We start from the raw sequence: 7,455 nt of genomic DNA on the forward strand, positions 1-7,455 counted from the left end.
AACAAACCCCAATTTACCGAGATTATGCAATAACAAGTAAAGGTTATGTTGTGGTCCCAAGGCTGATAACTGTGCAATGTATTCTGGGAGAACACAAACTACATAAGAAACCCAGCCTACCCGAAACCTGCTAGATAAAGAGAGAACTCAAAAAGACAAAAGACACTGCATTTTAAACAACATGTTTCTCCTGTATAATTAAGCTTGTGGCTTGGTAAATTCCAGGCAAAATGTTACAGGTTCATACAGCTCTACGCCATATTTATTTATATAACACATGCTGTATCTTAAACCTGTCCTGTTTAGTAACGTGGGTACACTAACAGAATGACTTTGATAAAATCAATAGTCACAAAAGCATATTGTTTTTATTTCTTTGGCATTTTTTAAAATCTAATTTGAAAGATCTCCTATATTTTAAAAAATTCTAGTTGTTTCCCTTATTGACATTAGGATGTTACCCACTTGCAAATAATGGAGAGAGGAATTTTAAAAGTCTTTTACTTATTTCTTGACAATTCCTTAAGTAACACTACCCAACCTCTTCCCTTCCCATCAAAAGAAATTTTAAAGGAAATAGACTTAGATCAATGTTTGGATTCAGCTTCGTAAACATGGGTTAATGCTTAATGCTTTCGCAGCATTTACAGGTATGAACCACAGTGGCTGCTGGGAACTGAATTCTGGTTTGCACTCATTCAGCACATTAAACACGATGAATTCTTAAAAATAAAAACGTAACTTAAATGTAAACATATAGAAATGTTCATATATACAAATATGCACGTAAGTGTGTGTCTGAAGTCCTGCTCAAGCAATGAAGCCGTTATCCCTGCTGGAGATGAGTCTCCCATTCTCATCTCGCTACATTCTTACCAGAACACTTGATTGCTTATATTTATCCAAATCTGGTGAGTTTTTTCCTGGGCAGGATTCTCGTCATACTTTTCACATAAATTCTATGCTAAGTACATTCATTTCTACCTTGAATTGAGGTGAAGGAATCTGTATGAAATTTCTTTTGGTTAAAAAGGTGCTGAATGCCGTGCCTGTGCGACTGCTATACTCTGAGCTGCTCGATGGCTGCCCAGGCCATGTGGTCTCACAGCATCAGCTACAATCTTGACGGTTATGTGTGCCAGGCTCTTTCCTAAGTCTTCCAAGTATATTTATCCACTGACCTGAAACTAAAACCCTGTGGGAAAGGCACCATTTTGATCTCATTAGGTACTAAGGACACAGACACATGACACATAAGACAACTGGCCTCTCGAAGACCACAGGCTAGGAAGAGATGGCACCAGGGTTTCAGCCTGGACACTCGTTAGAGACCATCTAAGAAGGGCTGTTCTAGACCCGCTCTGTGCTGGGTGATGAGCAAAGCTATAAATGGAATTCCTGACAGACAGATTAAATATCCTCCATGGCCCTGTCTACTGTTTTCTCTCTTTCCTTCCTGGCTTTTATTTGCTTAAACCATGGTCTTACTCTGTTACCCACGTTGGCCTCAAACTTGCAGCAATTTTCTTGCATGAATCTCCAGAGTGCTGAGATTACGGGTAAGAGACACTATGCCTGGCTCCATCAACTGTCTTTAAGGTATTAAAAGTTCAGTACACATGGACAGACCCACGGCTCCAGCTGCATACGTAGCAGGGGATGGCCTTGATGGGCACCAATGGTAGGAGAAGCCCTTGGTCCTGCCAAGGCTGGACACTCCCGTGTAGGGGAATGTCAAGGTGGGGAGGTGGGAAGTGGTAGGTGGATGGGTGGGGGAATACCCTCATAGAAGAAGGGGGAGAAGGGATGAGATAGGGGGTTTATGAACTGGAAACCAGGAAAGGGGATAACATTTGAAATGTAAATAAAAAAAATCCTATAAAAAATGTTGAGTTTTTGCAGGCATTAAGAAATAAAATGAGGCCAAGTGTGGTGGCACACCTTTAATCCCGGGACTCAGGAAGGAGAGGAAGGCAGATCTCTGTGAGTTCAAGGCCAGCCTCATTTACAAAGTGAGTACAGGACAGCCAATGCTCTGTTCCACAGAGAAACCCAGTCTCAAAAAGCCAAAAATAGATAAGATAGATAGATAGATAGTAGATACTCTTTTTCCTGCATTTGAAATTTAGGAAATTAATTTTAAGGGCAGGGGAAAATGCCTGCTATCTATGAAAACCCACAGAAGGTATGAAAAGAACATTTAATGTTATTAATTCACTACTGCTATATTTAAAAATGTGTTTCTCTCTGTAACTTTGTATTTTGAAAAACACCAAACCTACAGGAAGTAAAATATTTGAACACTCTGAACGATTTACCTACATCTGCCAATTAATTGTACCATGTTTTATGCAACATGCATGCACGTGCATACATGGACCTTTTACCCCCGAGACATTAGAAAATTAGCTGCAGACACCTAGTCGATGCATTCATACGGCTACTAAATTAATTTCCCTAAATAAATACAAATTACTACGGTAGTGCTATATTACACGATACAGTTTTATTCAATTTCTTTCCAATCATTTGAAAAACACCCTCTGCAGCCAGGATCTTCTGTTTTAGGTCTCTGGATGTAGTTCAAATCCATGACCGCATATTCTCCCTGCCTGTATTCCTTCTATTTACAACGTCATGGAAATACGCAGGTTACCTGAGGCTCTCCTTATCATCGGAACCATGCTGGCTATTTCAGGAAAGAATGCAAATGGGCAACATTTGTTACTTCTCATTGATGTAAGTGGGAGCCACACTGTCTTTATTAGAACCTCTACTGAGTCAGTGACTGTACACCAATCACATCTCCTTTGGTAAAAACAATTGCAACTAGTCACTATAAGCACTGCTTAGCTAAAATGATTTTTTGAACAAAATATTTATTTTATTTTTAACCATATGCTTGTGTGTATGCTTGTTTGTGGGTATGTGTCCATGCCTGCCAGTGTCCACAGACACCAGAAGAGCCTGTGTTACACATAGTTGTGAGCTGTGCACGTGGGTGCTGGGAACTGAACCTGGCCATTCACGACCCCCTGAAAGGCCAGGATCAGGAGATCTGGCCTCTGGCGATGCCAGCATGTTTGTGATCAGACATGTGCAGGCCAAACACCCATACACACCAGATTCAAAACCACAACAACAAAAACCCTCAAACAAATGCTACGTGAAAAGGAATTACACTATGTTTAGAGAATGATAAAAAAATGACATACTGTTAGGTGCTCAGTACAGATGAGTTAAGAAAGTACTTTTGACCCTCCGCTGTTTGAGTCTGTGGCTGGGGACAGCCAACGTGATGTGTATTTTACTATTTTTGTTAATCATTCATTCTGAGTGAAGAATCAATCAGCTCAAGAGCAGAATCTTCTAATCACTTCCTGTAATTAATTAGAACAGGGCTTATTAGAATATCAATGACTCGAAGGCTTTAGTTTTTTTATAATGCTATGATAATTAGTGTTCAGAAGACCTTTTTATGAACACGGGGACTCTACAAAACCCAGAAAACCAAATCATCATTGAGGAGGTTCTTCGAATAAAAAGTTGAACTTAAAAATTCAATGGAGGGGCTGGGGATTTAGCTCAGTGGTAGAGCGCTTACCTAGGAAGCACAAGGCCCTGGGTTCGGTCCCCAGCTCCGAAAAAAAGAACCAAAAAAAAAAAAAAAAATCAGTGGAAATGGTCTAGGAAATGCTTAAATGATAAGCACAATACATGCTGCATACAGATCTGTGCATCATGAAATGTTCAATAATAAACATACCTTTTGGGTTTCCAAGAAACATACAAGAGATTCCCCTATCACGGGGACAGCACACACATGTAGGTCTATACCTGGGATGTCTTAACCCTCCCAGCGACCCTGGGAAGTCATTTTATAGATACACAAGAGCCTCGGTGGGTCAGGAACCCTTGTGAGACTGACATCTAACCTTACAAACTGTAAAGCTCTGGCTTCTAAGGAAATAAGTTGATTGAAAGAATATAATACGTTTTTCATAGTATAGACATTTATTGAAGTGGCACATTTAATATACTATTCAAAACTGAAGTTGCCTGTTGTTTATTTGCTTCCGTTCTTCTCGTGGTCCTGATGTCAGTGTCTAGTAAATGAATTCCTAATATCATGTACGTCTTTAAGAGGGTCTTGGCTACTGTCAACCCTCTGAATTTCCAAGAGCATCTAAGAATTAGCTTCTCAATATACCACTTATTAGGTTTTTAATTAGAATCGCACTGAGTCTACAGATTAATGTGAAAGCTGACAAATTTGAGTCATTATAATATTGAGGCTTCTAATCAAGAGCTATCTTAAAAATTCATCTCTATTTCAGTTTCCACTTATCTCAATTATGTTTATGATTTCCTGTGCAGAAGCCTTGTTCATAGTTTATTAGATTAACTTCTAGATATTAAATATAAAGCCCAAAAGCAACAAATTTTCTAGACAGTGGAAATAAAAATTTAGTCTTAATAAACTAAATATCAAAGTGTTTTCCAAAGTATGTAAGAGTTATTACTTCTAATATTGGACAGCATTTAAAATTTTTATCAACTAATTGTTATAAATGGTACCTCACCGCTGATTTCATCTGCATTTCTCTGAGAGAGCAGAACAGCTCTGCATTAGTTTAATCGACATTATCTTCTAATGTGTAATTTCTGGTACCGTCCTGGGACTAATTATATTCTGTGTTCTCTTTTTCATACTGACTTCTGGAACTTCTTAGCATCTTCTGGGCACTAATTCTTTCCTGGTTAGCTGTGTTACACTCATCTTGTACTCAGTGGCATGGCTTCCGATCTTTGAAGGGCATCTTCTGTCTAACAATTAATTTGTCTTTGCCATTACACCTTTTGTATCCAGCTCAGGAAATATTATCCAGAGTTACAGGCACTTAATTTTAGCCAAAAGGTTGAGAAGCAACTCCAAAGTTATAATTTAGAACCTCTATTATTCTGATTTTCAATTACTTCTATGATCTTCTCAAAGGTGACTTTTGTATATACAGTGTGCTACAATCTGTAGATCTCTGTCTCCTGGAGATTTACGTGTTTGGAGTTGGGAGGTTGACTTGGTGACCATGGGAGGCAGTGTGTATATTATCGGGGTGAGGCAGGCTTAGGGGAAGCTGTTAGGTACTGGACAACTGAAGGGATTATGGCTGTTCCTCTGGTGAATGGGAACTGTACGTGGAAGGACCTGAGGCCCTGCTTCCCTCACAGAGGCTTCTAATGAAAACTGTTCTGAAAGAGGAACTTTGCAGGGTGTCAACGGACAGATCCCATCTTCACGAGATGATCAGGATTACAGCATCAATGCCAGGCCTGGAGCCCACATTCCATGAAGGCAGCAACACTCCATGGAACTGTACCATCAGAACCACGTGGTCAGGCTAACCACAGGGGACAACAAAGGTACCTGATGGGTAGTCTACAAACTATGTTCCATACATGTCAAGGCTGTTAAGGAAGAAAGCCAACAACGTGTCATCTTAATGCCAAGTGGCATCTGTTGAATGGATTCTGGAACAGAAAAGGAACATCTTGAAACTCTAATGGTCAATGTTATTTACTTTGGAAGAGACTTCACAGTTAAGGAAGATGGGAACACTAGGAAAAGCTAGATGAAGAGCCCAGAGGTCTTCTCAGTACTATGTTACGAGTGGCACTGACTGAGTCAGGATGCTGATAACAAAACACAATACAGAAAGATAGTTTTCGTCTGATATCAGACTACTTTGACAACGATAGAAATGCTTCTTTTATTGTCCAACGTAGGAGCTAACGGCCATAAGAAGCCATTGAACACTTGATACATGGCTACTATGGAGGAATAAATTAATTTTTAAATTAATTATTTTAAGGTACATAGGCAAGATGGTACACAAGTGTAATCCTACAGCTTGGGGGAGGGGGTGTAGGTAAGACGAATGTGAATTCCAGCCTGGGGGGAAAAAAAAATCAAAAACTTCATTTCCAGCCCATAAAAATGCAGTTTTTAAAAATGTTGACATTAGTGGCTGGAGAGATGGCTTGGTGGTTAAGAGCACTGACTGCTCTTCCAGAGGTCCTGTGTTCAAATCCCAGCAACCACATGGTGGTTCACAACCATGTGTAAACGGATCTGATGCCCTCTTCTGGTGTGTCTGAAGACAGCAACAGTGTACTCATATAAATAAAATAAATAAATCTTTAAAAAAAACCCGTTGACATCAAAGCAAATTTCCTCATCATCACAAAAGCCCTCAGTGAACACACTCAATGATGAGAACTGGAAGCCTTTACTTCTAAGATCTGGAACAAGGAAGGTAAGGTTTCCCACTGATACTCACCACACTGCCTAGAAGAAAATGCAAGAGAGATTACACAAACAAGAGAATGGAAGAAAAAATGAAGGGAAGAAGGAAGGAGGGAGGGGAGGAGGGAGGGAGGGAGGGAGGAAAAAGGCATCCATATAAACAAAGTGAGAAGTGATGGCACCATCTCACGGAAAACGCTCCTGGATACACACAGAAAAGCCTGCTGGACCCAACACACACTCTTAGTGAAGTTGCAGAATGTAAACTCACCCCAAACACTCAGAGACGGCGTGGGATGCTTGCCGTCCGAGCTCCCTGAGGCTGAGAGAGGAGAACCACTTGCCAGCCTGAACCAAAAAGTGAGACTTTTTAAAACACCAGTGTAAAACAGGAAAAAGAAACAAAGGAGAAATAAGGGGCAAACTGCACTTATAATAGCACTGAAAGGAATGAACTAAGGGCTGAAGGGATGGTTCTGAGCACAGGCATTACCCTTGCAGAAGACCTGAGTTTGGTTCCCAACTAGCTGATGGTTTCCAGCTACTGGAGATGAAAAACTCTCTTCCTGATCTCCACAGGAGTGTGTGCACAAAATTAAAAACCAAATATATATATGTGTATGTATATATATGTATATATAAAACTGTAACCCAGGAGCAGAATGAATGTATACTGAAAGTGTGGAAAGCAACTAGAGGTAGATGAAGGCGAAGCTAAGGTGAAAGAATTGTATCGAACTTTGGTTTAACACTGGGCACGATCAACAGAGGGAAGAGGTGACTCATGAAATAGAACCGCATACTTGATACAAAAACAAGATGGCCCAGTTACTAAGAACAATAACACTCAAACAAATAATGAGATGGGGGCACTAAAGGTTTGCTTATGCATTTTCCCATGTGATCTGGAAAATTCCATATATTCAAACAAAGTAAGAAGTTACAGAGCTACCTGCGTGTGGGTAGTCACCGCCAAGATTACTCAAAACGCCCAAGATGTGGGACAGAAACCTAAACATTGAGCCAACAAGGAAGGGGTAAAGAAAGAGTGCTGTGTAGAAACAGTGAAACAATGTTCATAAGCGGAAGTAGGAAGCTGGGCCCTGTGGGTACAGGCCGTAAGTCAGCTGTTCTGGGGGAAGCAGCACAAG

At 40.3% G+C, this 7,455-nt stretch overlaps 1 protein-coding gene across 2 annotated transcripts in view; it reads right to left on the minus strand.

Moving 5' to 3' along the window:
* The window catches only part of Adk (adenosine kinase), a 383,203-nt gene that overhangs the window by 140,845 nt on the left and 234,903 nt on the right, over window positions 1–7,455 (minus strand). The gene's annotated exons all lie outside the window — the stretch shown is intronic.

This window comes from Rattus norvegicus, chromosome 15 (assembly GCF_036323735.1).
Source record: "Rattus norvegicus strain BN/NHsdMcwi chromosome 15, GRCr8, whole genome shotgun sequence".
NCBI lineage: Eukaryota > Metazoa > Chordata > Mammalia > Rodentia > Muridae > Rattus > Rattus norvegicus.